The sequence below is a fragment of the Siphateles boraxobius genome, unplaced genomic scaffold, assembly GCF_051911475.1.
Source record: "Siphateles boraxobius isolate OS27281-9 unplaced genomic scaffold, OSU_SipBor_1 29, whole genome shotgun sequence".
In the NCBI taxonomy this organism is placed as follows: Eukaryota; Metazoa; Chordata; class Actinopteri; order Cypriniformes; family Leuciscidae; genus Siphateles; species Siphateles boraxobius.
The window spans coordinates 5796982-5815055 of NW_027508908.1; the positions used below are offsets into that span (position 1 = coordinate 5796982).

Genomic DNA, 18074 nt, shown 5'->3' on the forward strand with positions numbered 1-18074 from the left:
ATGAGTGTGTATGTATCTTTTTCATGTGCGTATATGGATAATTTCATGACTAGAAATTAATAATTTTGCAGCTCTGATGCTGCTTTGATTCTATATAAATGAAATGCAGCCTCAAACTTGGTTGTTGTCATCATTGCAGTTCATACATTTCATTTCCATGTGTACATTTTATCAATTTCATATTTAAAGATTAATGTTGCTGCTCTGATGCTGCTTAGGTTCTGTCTAAATAAAATGCAGCTCTAAAACTTTATTGTCATAAAAGCAGCTTATATATATAATTTTTTTTTCGAAATATATTTTCTGCTATTGAATCCCTGCGTAAATGCATATGCAGCCTCTGTGTGCAGTAAATGCACCTTTTTTCGACCATGCAGGCAATATATGCAACTTTTAGTCGGCTTTGCAGTTTAAAGTTAATTTAAGGAAGACTAATTATTAGTCTAAAACACTTACAAATGTATTTAATTCTCCAGAATTGACTTTATTGATGAGGTCAGCGTCTTACAGCAGCCCGCTGAGGATGCGAGAGGAGTGGTGGAACTACAAAGCGCCATTGTTTCTAGTCGAAAAGCAGAGTAATCGGACAGGAAGTCCAATGGCTAGATGCAATGTGTAGAGAGCTGGTAGAGAGTGTTGTGCGTGGATGGATAACGACACACGGACACAAAGAGTAGCGATCATCTGAGCAGTGCACCAGAAGCGAAGACACCAGTTTCTGACAGCACTATCACATTGCATCGCATTGAGCGGATGAGCACGAATCCTCTACGCAGATCCACTGATGACATTTAAGCAGGTAATGCACGCGCATGATGATGATGATGACTTTTCTCTAAACCCGATTAATAACCATCCTGACACTGTTGTTATTGATGTTGACAGATGGAAGCATGCGTCTGCTTATTTTATTATTTTGCATTTGTATTGCAAATGCATTTTTGACATTAGATATGTGTGCGCGTGCGAGCGCTCGAGGTGCTCTCTGTGCTGCAGTGGCCAGTTTATAGGAACAGCATGTTTATTAAGCTCACTGATTAGTAACCAATGCAAGGCAGTTTGACAGCGCAGGGAACACCCGTTTAAGATAGGCATATTTCTCCATTTGCATTCTCCATCTATCTTGTTCATTCAGAAATGATTTGCATTTGAATGGCTATAGATTCGTTGAAGATAAGTGGTGTTTGTGACTCGGTTGCCGTGTGTCATTCTCTTTCCCGACCTGCGTGCACGTCATTGTCGTGCGATGTCGGGGTTACTAGAGTTCAGATGGGGTGCTGGGCTTTTGCCTTCAGTTTAGTTGCTGACTGGGTTTTACTAATGCTCTGTAATTACCATTAGTCATGTTTTTATATCATTCTGGTACACGTGTAACTGCATTGGTCTTTAATATGTCGTAGTATTTTATTGGTGTTTGTTAATATTGTCTGTAATATCTAAACCTTTATTTTGACATTCAGAACCCGTTTAAAAATATATATCCGATTTGTCTTGACGGGAGCTGCACGGTCTTTTGTCCTTTTTTTGTTCTTCAAATAAAAATCACAATTCTGAACAGACCACTAAACAAAATAACAAGTAAGTATTACTAGAGTTTCTGACAAAATGTTAACTGCTGCAGTCTATTTAAATAGTTTAATTAATTTGAATGAGTTATTATTTATTTATTTATTTTAATTGGTTTGTTTGTATGTATGATTCAATGACTCGCTCATAAACGCTTGTTTCATTATTGGATGAAACAGCGTTTTTTAATGAATCTCAAATGATTAATTGACAAATTAATTTTTTACGTCACTTGTCGCCACCTACTGGTGTAAAGTGGTAATTTATACAATCTTTATTTGAAGTGTCAAGTTATTTTCAAAAGGTGATTTGCCTCTATTTTGATCACTGCCGTGGACGTCAGTGTTTATATTTGAACTATAAACTTTTATCCTGTGATCAATTAAATATTTGTAACAGGAAAAAGTACTGTGTGTTTAAAAATAATATTTGTGAATCTAATTCATACCTAGCCTAACTGCTCTCTCTGGCAGCACCAACGCAGATCTGTATGTTTCGGTGTAATTTTGTCAAAGATTTAATTGACACATGAGAATGGTCTTTTAGGAATAAGATCGCGTGGTTGTTTGCATCGAGATCACGATCTTTGATGAACCGATGAAATCATTAGCATACTGTTATTTTGAAATTCTTGTGCCACTGACTTCTAGTATTTCACAATTGACAATTGTGTAATTAAATGCACACATAAGTATGTAATCAGTGGCATTTAAAAAAGCACATGTGTGAATGAATGAATGAAATGTTTCCCTTTTTTAGTAATTTATTTTAATTTGTTGTTAGGGCCAATTATTGGATACTACATACATTTGTTAATGGAATAGGCTATTTATATTATATCGATATTTTACTGAGTGTAATTAATTTATACTAAAGTCTTAATCTAGACCTGTCGTTCTTTGCCAGCCATATGGAACATGCACAATATTTTCTAACCATCCCTTGATGAGCTTGTGACATTTCTTCAATATCATGGTAAAGTGGGTAAACGCATCATTGTTTGCCCTTTGCATTCATGTACTCCGATGGTTTGTCTCTAATATTGCTGCTGCGTTAGATCCTGCAGTAATAATCACTCCAAAGCTTTGTGGCAGTAATGAATTGGCTCTGAGATGTAATTGAATCAATTATGCATGATGCTAATTTTGATTAGGTTCATTTAGAATGCACATGTATAAAGTTTTTTCCAATAATATATCATGTTTTCTTTGTTTTTTTTACTACATTTTGTTTTTCAGTGTGCCGTTACCTACCATATATTTTTAAATAGAATATACATTCATTATTCTTTTGTCCCAATGGGTGTATCCATGACACTGCTTGTGCTTTGTTACTGCGTTCTAACCTTACCTTTAATCCGATACAGCTTGTTAATTAAACCTAACACTATTACTTTGCACCTGAGGTAGATAACAGCAACCTCATCCACCGTCTTGATTGGGGGCATGTATTCACATTGTTGTTGGGAAACTTCGTTTATCTCGATTAGAATGTGGGTCAGAGGTTTTTAGCAGTGAAGCCTTGGCATTATCCTCTTAACAGCTCTCTGTTTCCTTTCGACAGCAAACAGAGCGTATTTATCTTCTTGCTTGTGAAAAGGGCCTGAATGACATCTATTATAATGGCTTTGATTTTGTTTGTTTCAGCCAAAGTAGTTTGTTTGTGATGTCCGCTCATCTGTTTCAGGCTAGTCAAGTCTGGGAGATTTGAGATACAAAGGAAGTAGTATTTTAGTGCAGAGGATAGAAACGCTATCAGTTGATGTCATCTAACACTGTAAGTGGATCAGTGGTGAAAATAATTTGAATGCTAAATGCCGGTTTTGCTTCAGTTGTGTGTTGATAAAAAGATTCTTTGCAAAAATCTATACCTCACCACAGCAACCCAACTGAAAAGATCCAGAGTTTCATCCAAATCAGGGCCTGGTTTTCGGTGCGGGATTGCGCACGATTCTACTATTCTACTTTTTCTCGCAAGGTTGAAGTTTATAATGTGAGAAATTCACGCAAACATTAATTCAATATAGCAGTGTGGGTTGAATGAGTAAACAAAAATGAACAGATCAATTCAATAATTTGAAGTCTTTCTGTCAATCTGCGATTTTACAAACAGGACAAGTGAACCAGCGATACTTTCATTTTTCTTATTTCTTGGTTAAAATTCTATTCAATGATTGCAATCAAACTTCCTTGTGCCATTTTATGTAGGGTAAGAACAAACTAGCGTCCAAATTGAATGCTTTTACGTTTCAGTGAAATAAATGGCTTCCTAATAGTATAAGTATGATTCAGCACATAACTGAATAAATGTCATGAATAAAAAGGGGCATAAAAGTGTATTCTTCTAACTAAGGGATTCTACTTAAAATATATATTTTAGAAACACAAATACTTTGAGTGAGCAAACATTTAGGTGAGATAATTGTAATGTAAGAATCACCTAAGGGGGGGATTTTTCTAAATGAATTTCAGGCCCTGCCAATGTTGTTGAATTGCTGCTGCATTGTTCACAATGTGTGATAAGCCAGTGCTAAGGTTGTTAAAGGGATAGTTCGCCCAAAAAATGTAAATTGTGTCATCATTTTCTCATCCTCAAGATGGTCCATACCTGTATGAGTTTTTTTCCTTCTGTTGAACACAAAAGAAGATATTTCAAAGAATATTGGTAAACAGACTGTTGACGGTAGCCATTGAGTATTATATTAGGAAAAAATACAATGGAAGTTAGACATTACAATGGCTACCGACAACTGACTGATAAACCAATATTCTTTCAAATATCTTCTTTTGTGTTCAATACTTCTGTTCAAAGAAACTCAAACAGGTTTGGAACAACTTGAGGGTAAGTAATGACAAAATGTTCATTTTTGGGTGAACTATCCCTTTCATGTGCAGTTGAGGTTGGGAGGGAAGGGAAAACTGGATTGTGCAGTACAGAAAAAATGTGTTTGTACAGTTGAGTCCAAACACAACTTTTTTTAAGTTTGCTACATAAAAGTGGTCTGTTCTAGCATTCTTGCATGACTAAGAAATAAATGTATGTACAGAAGAAACTTTCTCAGCCTCATTAAGTTTTGGGAAATGCAAGGATTATTTTACCCTGTAATGTTGATAGTTATGATGATAGTCTTAGTTTGTCCAATACAGAAATCATTTTTAGAAACTCTGTTTATTGCTCAATCAAGAATGTGTCTAAGAATATTTTACTATGGTAAATGGCTCTAAGTTTTTGGCTATTAAATGTTGGCCAAAATGTTTTGAGAATATGTAAATAATAAAAAACTTTAGAATGGGACAGTGCATTATTAAATTGTGTCCCTATGTTGTTGGGTTCATAATAATATCTTCTTAATATCTTCTTTGAAACAACATGAGAGTGAGTAAATAATGATATAAATTTTGGGTCAACTATCCCTTTTAATAAAAAAGTGTCACAGCTTACCCTGCTCACCCCTGGTATTTCACCAGTTGTTTAAATAATTATTAGAAGTGTTTCTTTGCTTTTGTTTGCATGTGTAAGACCGATAAGATTATAGATTTAGACACCTTGACCTCAGTTGCAGTCCAGTAAGCTGCTTTGGTGAAATATGGCTCATAATGTATAGGTTTTATGATACAAAGTCTGTAAAAGATGTCGAAGAAGGCACTTTAGCACTGGCTGTGCACAGGATGTTGCACACTAAAGAATGCACGGACTCTCTGCCAGGATTTCTCATTGATTACAGTACAGCAACAAAAGACCAACTCACAACACACAACCTTATGACAAACAGTAATTACCACCATTTTCACATTTTGATCCATTGCTTCCCAAAAAAAAGCCAATGCCTTAATTTATCTTTCTGGCTTTCTCTAGTAAGTACGGCTCTTTTTCTCCTTTCTATCCTCATATTTCCCAAGTGGTCATCGCATCAGAAAGGTGATTTATTCTTTGTTCTCTTTTCCCCCTGTTTACGGATGGAGGAGCACTGAGGTATTTAACCGAGACCAAGCCATTGTCTTTCTTTTGAGAAACCTCCACATATCCTTGGATGCAGTTATGCTGACCTTTCTGAAATTGGAATAATTGAGGAATCTGAGTTTAATGCAGGTATACAGGGTTCACCGGGATAGTATAATCAAAGACAGACGGACACAAAGATAAAAGCAGACAGAGGAAATAATGAGATAAAGCAAGCAAGAGAAGCAGAACGTATAAAAAAAGGAAGCACCAAAGGGCTCTGTTGTGTGATGTGTAGGCCTGTGGCACATTGTGTTGTCCGTTTCTGCCAGTAATGCAGTTATGCAGCTGTGGCTTTGGGCCACAACCTGCCTGATCATCTTTGTCACCATCTCATCTAAACTGGACTCAGGGTCTGGTCAACCTTGGATACCAAGAGCATGTTCACAGATGTACAGTAGGCCAAGTAGAAGCTTACCCACCATGACATAACACCCACCAGAACCACTACCAAAGCGTATCATGCCTCCTTGTACAAGCTCATTTAAATGCCGAAGGTTGGGCTTGTCTCTAAAGGCTCCTCCTGGTGGCTCACAACTGTCCTGTCCCACTTAGCTCAATCCCATCCATCCTAGCTTGCTTGAGGTTGATGTGAATGCGATGTGACATATCCAGGGTGCTGGTCCAGAGTGCTAATCATTGGTAATCTAATCCAGAGAAGATTAGACAAGAGGAGGGAACACAGGATGCTGAGAACGGCTCTCTTTGTCTTAACAGAAGGCGGCCGCTATGTCCACGTTATGCTGTAAGGTTGTCACGTCTTTCTAAGGATTCGCTAACTACCACTGTGTTTAGAATTGGGGATTGCAGTTGGTAACATCCAGTTGGAGTTCAGCATTGGAACGGAAGACTTTGTCACTTTTTTCGTGTGCTGATGGTGTGGTTTTGAGTGGCGCCACCTTGTTTATGAGATCTAGAGATCTAGTTCTGTTCCTGCTTGCATCATCATAAAAGTGCTTGTCCTTCTGCGGGATTAGCATTAGCATGTGGCTGTAGCCCGAGTCAAACCAATTCTTGCGCCTTGTTCAACTTTTTGAATTTCTGGGGCTAATATTTCCAGGAGAACTTTCTTTTCACTGACCTGTCTCCAAGTTTCACTGACCTGTCTCCAAGCTTGTCGAGAACAGAACTGTCGCTCCGTTTTTGAACAAAACCAGAGGAGGTCATTTCATAATTAACCTGCTTTGAAGGTCCCATCACCAAAAGTGGAGATGCTGAACCAGGGGGCTGTGATGATATTCACAGGGGTCTGTGGGGCGTTAGTGGTCATGGCAGTGGCCTACTACGCCTACTGGTGAGTCCAGCTAATAGTTATCCACCTGCTGCTTATGTAAAGGGTTATTGGATTGAGCACAGGGAAAGGTCAAGTAAGATACTCTATGCCTCAGTCTTTAATATGTTAGTTTGTAGTTACTTGCATGCCTGTCATATTTGTGGATGTTCAGGGCACTATGATGACCACCTGTTGCTCAGTTTTATCTAGAACAACTGAAAGGTCATGTGTAGTTTCATTCTTTGTATCTTTATATTCTTTGTCCATATGAATTTAAAGCTTGCAAATTTTGGCAGATTGCAGATTGATGTGTTAAATGTATCTGAAAATTGGGCCACTTTGAAAGTTTATTTGCCATCTGAAGGCTGAAGCACAAACTAACTTCTTATTGTGTATATTTTGAGGCAGTGTTGCTCTGTGCGTTGCGTTCTCATTTTTCTTTTGCGCCCCGTAAGCTTTTAAGCTTTGTAGCCTTCTTTTTAGAGGCACATTTTTGGGCATCTTGGAAAAATATGGCCCCAGGCTGTCTAGTGATGCAGGCCAGACAGCTGTTTCCTCCTAAGCTGGTTGATCCCTCCATCTCTAATCCTTCCACCCTATCTTTTTTTATATTGCTGTGTAGTCCTCTTGCTACAAAGTGAATGAGGAACCAGATATAAATCACGATGCATCTAGTTTTATTTTAGTTTAATCATCTTAGGTTAAGTGGTATCTTTACAGTACTTACAAAAAATGTAAGATAAATATTTTACCCTAAAGTGTTCCCATTTATGTTCTTTCTTACAACGTTTTCAGTAAAATGATAGTAATCTGGAATAGGGGCTGTTGAACAATGAAGCACCTGTCGATACACATTTTCGGAGCCTTCTGACACGATTCAATGCCTTTGTATGAAAAACTGATGTATCTACATTTACACATATTCAAGCGTAATGCATCAAGACATTCTGTAACAGGTTTGATGCATTTAACAGCTACGACTGAAAATAACAAGTTGTATGGACCACGTATGTATGAACCCCTCTTTTTTTGCGGTTCCCATTCACTTTCATTATATTGAAGAGCAAGAGAAAGCACCAGAGCACATTAAATCTTTTTGTGTTGCATGTACAAAAATGTTATGTAATTTATGTAAATTGTCGTTTTTTTTATTATTCGCTTGAAGTTATCTTAAAGGGGCATTCGGCAACTATTTCAACTTAATAAAACCGTTCAGAAATCATTTGGATGGTTTAATAACCTGTTTTGATGAGAATGGAGACTTTCCCCGCTCCACCCAACGTTCCTAGGCGGAAAACCAACCTTGCAACATTAGGATTAACGTCCCGGTAAGTTGGAAATAGGAAGTCTCGTGAGAAGCAAGAATGAGCGAGAAACACAAACTGCTTTACGGCAATTCGACATAAACACACACGCCGCCCTCAATGTGTATGATGTATTACCCACCTCGGTAGACATAGCTCCACACTAGGCTTGCTACGGTAGTCTGTGTTTTTTTTAAATATTTAACGCAATTACGCAGTATCCATTTTTTTCTGTCACCCATTGACTAGCGTTGTATGATCACGCTCTTATTAATGTGAATGCTTTTAAGCGCGATAAGCGCGCGCGACCCACAGAAAAGACGCGCATAAGTATCGAGTTCTCTTTCGGGCTTGAACAAACCATAACACACACAAATTATGCCAAAATGTCCGTTTTGTCGAGTGTCCTCATAAGAGCGGTCTTAAATGATTTAAATAAAGTCTTAAATTAACGTAGAGATTTGTGAGAAAATGGGACGCGTGTCAGATCGCGTCTCTGTCAGTGCAGCGGCTGGTCTTAAAGTGTTGTTAATGTTAATCAAAGAACAAAGGTAAGAGAAATAAATTACTCACTCAGACCTGGAGCCAGGAGGATTATTATACCGGTAGCCTAATAATCATGAATGCACTCCGCTGTCTTTTAACACATCTCCGGCAAGCTTCACGCAAAAGAAAAACTCTTCATGAAGTGCAGTTAAATTCAGCGATCTATCGCGTTTCCTGATGGATCGTGTTTGTTCGTTAACTTCATTTTATACGTGCAACTCACGTAGCCTATAAGGACACTGACAACGCACTGACAGACAGGACCGAGCAGGTAATATTTAATATGAAACAAAGTCTCAACTTTCAAATTTGGTCAGTCAAAGAAAATGAAACAATAAATAGGCCTACCGTTTTGTGGCTCTAATGTGTCGCGAGAGATTGCCTCAGTTAAAGCCAAGTTCAAATCCACCGACGTTAATCTACTAATTCTCCTGACTGCTTTGTCGGACAAAAATGGTGGATTTTGATTTGTCAGATCGTATCAAACTCCATGCGAAGGATGAATTGACGCTAATTTAAAAGTGAAAGTGAAGTGCACACTGCTGCACCAGCTTTTTATAAGCGATGTAAAAAAAAATTTGTTTCGTTTTCAAATTAGCGCCAATTCAGCGCACAATAACAAAACAGTGTTGCTCCGCACGACCACCAATTATGCATGCCAGTGCAAATGCGCGCCTTTCATGTTTGCTTTTAAATTAGCGATTTAAAAGCCCCCGCCTGTGATACCGGTATTACCGGTGTTGTCACACGTCGATTAACCGGTGGGAAAATATATTCACCGTCACATCCCAATCCACACGATAAAGTTGTCCGGCTCCGATAATAACAAATGCACATGAGCAGCGGTAGAAAGGGGGAGGAGTGAAATATACGCCTCACAGCTGTGGGGGGAGCTCGTTGACAAAACATGCGACAACAAAAGTGAAAATCAGTGAAGAAATAGCTAGAGTTGCCGAATACCCCTTTAAACCAGAACACATGAATTAAGTGGGTTTAACCTTGTTGCAAAAGACTCGAGAATTGTGTAATTCACACTTTTTGTTTCATCAAATAGTTGTTGCTAATTTATGTCTCGAAATAACTTTCTTCATCCCCTTGGTCAGGGTTAATTCCCTTGGTTCAGTACCACACTTAGTCTGGCTGTTGTCTGTAGTGTTAATGATCTCAGTTGGTGGAGAAAGCGGGGTTTCTTGTTGGCTTGCTCTGCTCCGACAAGTTGATCAGGTGATCCCTCAGATAGCGTGGACACACTCTCCCTCACACACCTAGTGCAACTCATTAACTGGCATGAGGGGTTTTGGCATTCAGAGCACTCTGCCATTCCCTTGTTCTCAAACACACATGCACTTGGTGAGATTCCAAAGTTTGCTTCAAGTTTGTGCAGTGGTGGCCAGGAGGACAAAGTTCAACTCTTTCCTTTCCCACCCTCTCTCTTTTCCAGTCTTTCAGTCAGTCTCTCTGTCCATACTAAAGTCACTGTTAATTTAGCACACTGCCAGTGGATCTTCATCTAAGGTTAGTGCTGTTTGTGTTCTGTTTGTCTTGGCTGATATGCTGTTAGAGGAACCAAAGCATTTTTGCCGGTTTAAACCTTTACACGTTGGTCTCAATCAGCCCACCTGCGTGAAGTTGGCCCCCCACCCAACGCAAAACGTCGTCAAACTATACTCAATCGTTTGTGCTCCGTTTGTGCTGGTTTGTGCTGTAAAAAGTTTCGTTTGTGCTGTTTCGGTTTTTTAGATATTAAAAGAATATTTTTAGGTCATTCTGAGGTCACTCAGCCCCCCCACATGCTCCAAATTCACCCAAAATAGGCTCGTTCGTTTGTGCTTCGTTTGTGCTGGTTTGTGCCGGTACAATTTTCGTTTGTGCTGCGTTGGGTTTTAAAATATCGGAAAATTGAATTATAGACGATGACGTCACCAGCCCCCCACATGCTCCAAATTCACCCAAAATAGACGCAATCGTTTGTGCTCCGTTTGTGCTGGTTTGTGCTGTAAAAAGTTTCGTTTGAGCTGCTTCAGTTTTTTAGATATTAAAATAATATTAGGTGGTCATTTTGAGGTCACTCAGCCCCCCACATGCTCCAAATTCACCCAAAATAGTCTCGTTCGTTTGTGCTTCGTTTGTGCTGGTTTGTGCCGGTAAAATTTTCGTTTGTGCTGTGTCAGGTTTTAAAATATCAGAAATTGAATTATAGACGATGACGTCACCAGCCCCCCACATGCTCCAAATTCCCCCAAAATAGTCTCGTTCGTTTGTGCTCCGTTTGTGCTGGTTTGTGCTGTAAAAGGTTTTGTTTGAGCTGCTTCAGCTTTTTAGATATTAAAATAATATTAGGTGGTCATTTTGATGTCACTCAGCCCCCCCACATGCTCCAAATTCACCCAAAATAGTCTCGTTCGTTTGTGCTCCGTTTGTGCTGGTTTGTGCTGTAAAAGGTTTTGTTTGAGCTGCTTCAGTTTTTTAGATATTAAAATAATAGGCTATTAGGTGGTCATTTTGAGGTCACTCAGCCCCCCACATGCTCCAAATTCACCCAAAATAGTCTCGTTCGTTTGTGCTTCGTTTGTGCTGGTTTGTGCCGGTAAAATTTTCGTTTGTGCTGTGTCAGGTTTTAAAATATTAGACGTTCAATTATTGTTGATGACGTCACCAGCCCCCCACATGCTCCAAATTCACCCAAAATAGTCTCGTTCGTTTGTGCTGGTTTGTGCTGTAAAAGGTTTCGTTTGAGCTGCTTCAGTTTTTTAGATATTAAAATAATATTAGGTGGTCATTCTGAGGTCACTAAGCCCCCAAGAGGCCAAGAGAACAGCAAAACTATCCTCGAGGTGAGCACACTTTTAAAGTAGAATTGACGAAGACGTTCTGTCATTACATAATTTGTTCAATAAACAATTATCTTCACTTCAGTCTCTTCTGATTGTATTTTATTTTTACGAGTCTCATCTGCTACACTTCACTGCCACCACTAGGGGCAAGTGACACTTCTGTTCAAGAATGCTCTTGTGTAAAATGCTGTAGAGTTGGTGGAGAAAAGGTCGATATAAATCAAACTACAAAAGTCGTTACTAATCCAAATTTCTGGCCAATGTAAGTATACATTGTTTTAAAACTGTCAGTTACAATATTAGTAGCTTCAAGAATAATTGTACAGCATTCAAGAGAGCTTGTTACTTGTTATTGAACAGAAACCTCATTAATAACACTTATGTTACTAATTTAGCTATGAAATGCTGATTACAATTGCAGAAATGTGCCTTTTAGTATTAAAAAACGACCATGGGTCACATGTGCAACTGTATTTAACATTTCATAGCTAAATTAGTGATATTAGTGTTAGCAATGAGTTTTCGGTTCAATACTGACAATCTAGGTGTCAACATACCATATTGGTCCTAATATAAGGTATGTTATCCATCTACATTATCCTTACTATATTATATTATCCTATTATTCTTATATTCAGACCAATACAGTAATATATTAAAACAAATTTATGCTGTACATGATATTTTTTGGAGTCAGGATAATTGAGGGTAATTATGTTGTGCTTATGCCAGATGCCCAAGAAACCAGCAGTCGACAGGGATTCCATTTTCACAGTCCTGTGTTCATCAAAAGAGGCCATAGTCCAAAATGGCAACATAGCTACTCCTAATCAGAGCATCTGGACAGAGCTTAGTAAACAGCTAGACAACAAGATCACTGCAAAGGCACTATACACTTTTGTTAAATTAAACAGACACAATATCTGGACTGCTTTAGGGTTTACTCATGAAAGTGATCATGAAACAAGTGGCAGTAGTGATGACACTGATTTTGAGCCAGGGTCCCTTTCCTCCAGTCCAAAAGATTGCTGCACTTTTGATTTTGAAGTTCCATTTCAGAAATGGATTGAATTTATGCCTGAAACAGTAACATACAAAAACAAGTTCTCTAAAACAAAAAAAAGGGAATACACAATTTTGAAGCCTGGTATCTGGACGCATGTGATAAATCATCACATTTGGCAAGAAGTGAAATGCCCCTGCACATTTGCTTTTAAAAGAGCCAAGGTCTATCCATCAGTCACAGACAAATTTATTGTAATCAGAGGCAGCTGTAAGGAGTGTCGTGGCCACATTCACATAAAATGTGACAAAAAGCCTGAAATAAACAGCAAAATGAAGTTCAGGTGTTCACTTAAAAACACTGATGACTCCCTGCACACTGGCTGTTCCAAACGTGCGATGTCTGGTAACTTGCGTGTGCAGATATCCAAAGAACTGTGTGAGGGTAGAAAGGAACCCCATGTATGGAGGGCATCAGAGGCAACAAAGCTGATGGATTTTGGAGATCCTGAGCCAAGTCATCTGCCTAATTTGGCCACCCTGCGCAAAGCAAAGCAAGAGAGAAATGATTTAGAATTAGGCGACAAGGATCCTATTCTGTCATTGCAGATGCTAAAATACAGTGCACCTCACAGTGGTAGCATTAAAGACATTGGACTAGACAAGTTTTTCTGTCACTATTGGAGTCAAACACAAATGTATATGTACAAGACATTATCAAAGACATCTACTAACCCGACTGTGAGTTTTGATGCAACTGGCTCAGTGGTGAGGAAACTACAGAGACCAAATGGCAAGTCTGGCCATATATTCCTATATCAGGGTGTTGTGGCAGGGGGTGAGAGCTCAAGTGTCCCAGTGGTGCAAATGCTGTCAGAGAGACATGATGTTAATGCCATAACACATTGGCTGACAGAATGGATACGCGCAGGTGCACCTACTCCAAAAGAGGTTGTGAGTGACTTTTCTCTGGCTTTGCTCGGAGCTTTGGTCAAGGCTTTTACTTCTCATCCTGATCTTAAGACCTACATCAATGAGTGTTGTGGTGTCTTACTCGGTAGACAGTCAGCAAAAGTCCCACCTTGTTTCGTGCGGGTTGATGTTGCACACTGCATCAAGATGATCTGCCGGTGGGACTGCTTGAAAAAAAAAACACATCGCATTAAAGATTTCTTTGTTAGGTCAATAGCTCAGCTTCTCATGTCACAATCCATGGACGATGCAAGAGAGCTACTAAGATGCATTACTATTGTGGCTCTCAGCGAAACAGAGGGTAGTGACAGCTCTGGAGCCCCCCTAATTTCTGAAAGGTGCAAGAAATACCTAAAAGCCCGAATTGCAGAAGAGCGTGTCATCATTCCAGATGTAGAGGGTGCGGACCTGGAAGAAGTGGATCCATGTGACCAAACACAGACAGACCTGCGGCAGTGGGTAACAGACATATGTGAGGAGAGCAGATCACTTGCCACATCTAATGGTGATCATGACAATATGCACTTCCTCCCTGAGATTATTCCAAATATAATCTGGCTTGCAAATTACTTACCTCTCTGGACAGGGGTAATGATCCCTCACTTCCGGAGCTCCAACATCACCGCAAGTTCAGCCAATGTCGAAGCTGAGTTCAAAAACATCAAACGTGGCCTTTTCAAGCATGAACACTTGCCTATTCGAGTGGATCGATTCATTGCTCGACATCTGTCCTTCATTGAAGGCAACATGCGTATTTTTTCTGCAAAACAAAAGAGTGTGGAAAAAGGTGAAGAGGATGAGGCTGTTGCGACAGTGATCGACACAGGAGTCAATCCACTACCCACCGCAACCTGCAGGATAGATGGAAGGCCAGAGATGGATGCTTCCTGCTCTGGGAAGTCTGACACCGTCACAAACATCCATCCAACAGATGAAGAAGCTGTTGAAAACTGGAGAGGCTTAGCGGTTCCACCCAAAAAGAGGAAGAGGAGTTCATACCTCTCTCCTTGTCCTGAATGGCTCCATGCAGATCCATCTGTGAGAGGGAAAAGACTAAAAGTGGACCTGTTGAAAAATGGAAACAATCAACAGCCTGTTAAACTCAGGAAATCAAGAATATCTGTGCTTAACACATGTGCATTTGATGCTTTTTGTCAATGCTTATGTTGTGCTTACTGTGATAGTGTCACTTTTGAAAATATTGTTTGCAATGAGGATTCCAACAACCTCCTCCAGCTAGTGAAATCCATCACCACAAAGGGTCTGAATGCACAGGCCTACATACAGAGGGCAGAACAGCTGAGCGAAATATTCAAAGCTGTCCGACTGAAGTCGGGTGCTCTCCAAATCGATGCACAATGCCACATCTCCACTATCATTGAAAAGTCAATGACAAAACGCACTTGTGTTTCATTAACAAAACAGTGCTCCTCACAGTATTGTGGTCTCAGCAAACAAGTCACAAGGGAAATTGCATTTGTTTGTACTTCTGTTGCTGTACTGCAGGCTTCTGGCATGGCTCATCTTCAGACCGCAGTGGAAGAAGGCCTTGACCTTCCGGAGTCCCCCTGCCTCAGGCCGATCCAAAGTCTGTCACAGTGTCCCTCTGCAATCAAGACAGATACCTCAGAAAAAGTGCTCTGTGCAGGGAAAGTTTCACACAGTTACAGTTTGGGAGAACTTATGTGGATTGACACTGACCTGGGAAGCAACTCCACAGAATTTCCTTTGAGTGAATTTCCCTCCAATCTGATGCTCCAGGGAAAGAGATTTACTCTACGGGCAGTCATTGCTTTTAGAGGAGGCTTAACCCAGGATGCTCTTGGGCATTATGTGGCCTACTGCAGGAGGTCTCCATGTGTCTGGGAGATGTATGATGACCTGAGAAGTGGAGTGACAGCAGCGTCAGATAAAAACAAAATATGCCCACATGCTGTATTATACACAAAAGACTGATTGCACTATTTATATTTAATTTCACAAGTTAAATTATTTTGGTTGAACTTTTTATGCCACATACCCTTGTTTTCCTACTCCTGTGCTATTTTATGGAAGTTTGCACTCAAGTCTATTATTTTGTGTGGTATCTTTGGTTTGAAGACAGATTTAAACTTGTCAGTATTAAGTGTTTTTAAGTTTAAGTTTTTAAAGTTTTTTTGTTTTTTTGTTAATGGATGTTCGATAGTAAATAATTAAATTTCAAAAGTTAAATCATTTTGACTTAATTGAGTCATGAGTTTCCTCATACATAATAATAATAATAGTAGTAATTAAATGATATACACACAGACACATAAATACACAGACAGCAGCCTAGTCAAAAGATTTAAAAGGTTTATTTTTTAATGTTTCTCAAAGTTTAATGTTCCCTTATGCTCACTAAGGCTATATTTATTTTATCAAAAATACAGTAATATTGTGAAATATTATTCCAATGTAATACTGCAGGTTTATATGTGAATATATAGTAAAGTGTAATTTATTCCTGTAATCAAAGCTGAATTTTAGCATCATTAGTTCAGTGTCAAATGATCCTTCAGAAAACAGTTGTGCTGCTTATTGTTGTTCTTTTCTTCTTCTGAAAACCAATATATACAACAATTCAAAGATTTTGGTTAAGTGATATAAAATAATACTTTTATATAGCAAGGAAGTAATAAATTAATAAAAAGTTGATCAACATTGATCAAAATTAAGAACCTTTCTTAACTGAGCATGCACGAATAATAATTGAGCATACAATCAACATTTTACTATGATTTCTAAAGAATCATGTGATATCGAAAACTGGAGTAGGTCTAATGATACATAAAATTCAGCTTTTACATCAGTCTAAATGACATTGTAATTATATTAAAACCGAAAATAGCTACTTTAAATTGTAATAATATATATGTTTCATCAAAAAAGTGAGCTTAAGAGACATAAAAAAGAAGAATCCAAACTTTTGACGCCATAGCCAATAGGCCTTTACACACATAAACACAGCAAACAGATTATGGTGCGTGTATTTGTGACAATTTTCATATATGTTATAAACAAAACACAACATACAGTAAGTAAAAACACTAACCTTGAAGTTGCATCCACATCCTGTATCCGCAGTGTTCGTTAAAAGTTGAAAACGCACAGGATAACATAACCTAAGTGAATATTGTGATTTGGTTTGCCGATTCTTTAGGTCTTACCTTGTTACTTTAACTAGCCTACTGTTAAAAAAAAGTGGGCTGGTGCACTGTCTATAATTCTCTGTCATTCAGTGTCTCGCCCAAACGGAGCACAAACGAACGAGACTATTTTGGGTGAATTTGGAGCATGTGAGGGGGCTGGTGACGTCATCAACAATAATTGAACGTCTAATATTTTAAAACCTGACACAGCACAAACGAAAATTTTACCGGCACAAACCAGCACAAACGAAGCACAAACGAACGAGACTATTTTGGGTGAATTTGGAGCATGTGGGGGGCTGAGTGACCTCAAAATGACCACCTAATATTATTTTAATATCTAAAAAACTGAAGCAGCTCAAACGAAACTTTTTACAGCACAAACCAGCACAAACGGAGCACAAACGATTGCGTCTATTTTGGGTGAATTTGGAGCATGTGGGGGGCTGGTGACGTCATCGTCTATAATTCAATTTTCCGATATTTTAAAACCCAACGCAGCACAAACGAAAATTGTACCGGCACAAACCAGCACAAACGAAGCACAAACGAACGAGCCTATTTTGGGTGAATTTGGAGCATGTGGGGGGGCTGAGTGACCTCAGAATGACCTAAAAATATTCTTTTAATATCTAAAAAACCGAAACAGCACAAACGAAACTTTTTACAGCACAAACCAGCACAAACGGAGCACAAACGATTGAGTATAGTTTGACGACGTTTTGCGTTGGGTGGGGGGCCAACTTCACGCAGGTAATCAGCCCTCATGTTGTAACACAATTGTTTTGTGTTTGTTTGAAATTGCAGCACATAGATTTGGCAGATTTACTATTATGATTTAATAAGGGCATTGCTATATGGTTGCTACTGCTAGGTGTTCCATGACTCCCAAATCTTGTCTTTTCTTCAATAGAATAGTCTCTGGTATTTAGTGTCAATACTAAATCAATACCTTAAGTAATAAACAAGTGACCTGGCTGATTAAATGAAACAAGTACGGTCCATAGATTTAATAATTCAATGTCAGTGTCAATGTTGTTTGCCATCATTCTTATTGTTTTTCTGTAGTTAATGCATTCAGTTTCTTCAAAGCATTTGCAATTCATTCAGTAGAAATCCATTGTGGAATATGTGTGCATAAAGGTACAGAATGGAGGTAGATTAAACACAACCACTTCCCCCATGTTTTACTCAGATGTTTTTGCTGCTATCATATGATGATTGTTTTATTAATTTTTGCACAAAGATACCATTTATTGCGTTGTTGTTTGGGTCAGGCAGAAATGTGCAAAATTCTAATATATAATAGTGAAAAGTACCTACTGGCCACAAAATGCTTCAGATGGAGATATTTTCTTTATCATTGTAAGGCATCATTCAAACTAGATCTTATGACTCTCCAAATCCA

General features: G+C 38.8%; 1 protein-coding gene and 1 long non-coding RNA gene across 13 annotated transcripts in view; one reads left to right on the forward strand and one right to left on the reverse strand.

Moving 5' to 3' along the window:
* Positions 1-511: 511 nt before the first annotated feature.
* The window catches only part of agpat3 (1-acylglycerol-3-phosphate O-acyltransferase 3), a 32001-nt gene continuing 14438 nt past the window's right edge, over positions 512-18074 (forward strand). For 4 of the 12 annotated variants that reach the window (XM_077246269.1, XM_077246266.1, XM_077246264.1 and 1 more), the window contains exon 1: positions 6254-6859. The gene's annotated coding sequence lies outside the window, so the exon portion shown is untranslated. Of the gene's footprint in view, positions 800-6253; positions 6860-9902; positions 10204-18074 lie in introns of those variants that run through there. The other 8 variants (XM_077246276.1, XM_077246272.1, XM_077246277.1 and 5 more) reach the window with 5 other exon arrangements.
* Positions 13301-13924, reverse strand: LOC143753670 (uncharacterized). The gene is made up of 3 exons (XR_013207791.1): positions 13848-13924; positions 13466-13660; positions 13301-13394 (listed from the first exon to the last, which is right to left on the reverse strand). It is a non-coding gene; the product is annotated as an uncharacterized LOC143753670 (long non-coding RNA).